Source organism: Propithecus coquereli, unplaced genomic scaffold (genome assembly GCF_000956105.1).
Source record: "Propithecus coquereli isolate 6110/MARCELLA unplaced genomic scaffold, Pcoq_1.0 Scaffold332, whole genome shotgun sequence".
NCBI classification, from domain to species: Eukaryota; Metazoa; Chordata; class Mammalia; order Primates; family Indriidae; genus Propithecus; species Propithecus coquereli.
The window spans coordinates 1,004,397-1,006,312 of record NW_012148975.1 but is presented as its reverse complement, the minus strand read 5'-3'; the positions used below and the strand labels follow the sequence as shown (position 1 = coordinate 1,006,312).

The 1,916-nt window shown below is 36.0% G+C and overlaps 1 protein-coding gene across 3 annotated transcripts in view; it reads right to left on the bottom strand.

The window, feature by feature from the left end:
• The window catches only part of FSTL5 (follistatin-like 5), a 920,996-nt gene that overhangs the window by 415,872 nt on the left and 503,208 nt on the right, over nucleotides 1–1,916 (bottom strand). The window lies entirely within an intron of this gene.

Here is a 1,916-nt window from a genome sequence, read left to right as displayed (position 1 = left end):
GTTTCAATTAGACTGGAGAAATAAGTTTTAGTGATCTATTGTACTGCATGGTGATCACAGTTAATAACAATGTATTGGATATTTCAACACTACTAAAACAGATTTTTGACGTAAAAAAAAAATGGTAATTTGGTGCCAAGCTGCAGCAACTCTGTCCTGCCCAGAGGGATCAGGTCTGGGCATCAGTGTAGCTGGCAACCTGGACAGTAAAGCTAAGGGACAGAAGCTGCTGGGGAAGTCTGGACACAATCACAGGGCAACTTTAGCTTAAGTGGCTTGCAAATTCTGGCCATTATGAAGAAAACACCATTCAGATGGGGTTTCAAAGCCACACACAGGCACAATGCAGGCTGAATTCAAGGAGTTTCTGAGAAACTGGTATAAAGAGCATAGAGTTAAAACCAGAGTAACAGTGATTTACAGAAATGATTGGAAAGTCTGAAAACATAAGCCTCAGGCAAACCTTACCCCAGAATATTATGCTGCAATCAGTGGGAAGTAATTTTAGGTTAGATGCACTAAGTCATGACTGACAAAATATAGTACACTGTGGAAAATACTAGTGATTGGTCAATTACTATTTTATTGTTTTTTTAATTTCAATTTCAGTAAGGAAAGGCCTTACTTTATCAATATTGGTATGAAAAAGCCAATACTTGAAGAAATAAATACTATAAATGTTTCACCTGAAATAAAAGAGATACTGAAATGTCTAATTGTGTCTGCTTTTAGGAGTTCAAATCATTAGGTTGGTCAGCAAAATTTACCAGTGAGACATCAGAGTGTGAGAATGCCTGAGGCTACAGGTAAAAACAGAAACTTAAAGGTACAACAGCTATAACAGATTAAGGAATCTTAACAGTGGGGAATTAGAGGACAAAATGGAAGATAGACATTTTAAAATAGGAAAAATCTAAGACTTTTTTTTTCTAAATTACTGTTTAAATTGATACTGCCTCTCTTGTTCTCCTTCTATTAGTGGTTGGTATATACAAATAATTTATTTTGCGTAGGAGCATAAAACTGTCCTTTTGGAATACATGTCTGTAGTCTGGGTCTCAGCAATCATTTTGGACAGTCCTATTCCTATGAATTCTAAAGAACCCAGATAGTGACAGCAACGCAAAGTGTAAACTCCGGCAAGCAAATGGTGCTGAGCAGTATTTAACAAAAAAGTCAGCGGCTACCAATAAACTCTAACACAAAATATTATAACCATACAAACAAAAAAGTGCATCATAAATTTTATAAGCTGCATATGTATTAGAATTATTACCAAATGTGTCAGCTGGTTGACCCGCTGCAAGGTTTCATATTATAATGATCTGCCTGTATGATTATTTTATATTAGCTGTATCAGTATCGAACACAATGTTTCCCAAATCAGGGTGAGCTTAGAATCATCAATGGCTTTGCGTTTGCTTGTATGTTTTGATCTTTCAGAGAGAACTCGTGAGCTCTATCAGAGATTAATTCAGTTGCCCTGGTAAACATTTTTTTTTTAATAGAGATACAAAAAAGTGACAGATCATGATATATAAATCAGTAAATTAACACTAAGTTATAAAGCAGTCAAATTGACACCCGTGAAATCACCATGCAGATCAAAAAAATATAGACCATTACCAGCACCACAGACGACCCCCTTCCCTGCCTTTCCCCTTCCTCTCTCTCAACATCTTAACTTCTAAAACCATAGATGAGTTTTAGCTGTTTTGGATTTTATCTTCTACTTGATGGATGCTTAAATGTTCTGCTTCTTTGCTCAACATCATTATTTTTTCTATTTTCTTACATCCAACCTCCCAATCTCCAGCATTTTTGCTTCTGCCCCTATATCTGTACTGAAAATGCCTTGACCAAAGTTAACCAGGAACTTCCTTACAGACAAATCTAGTGGTTGAGAAAAGCTTACT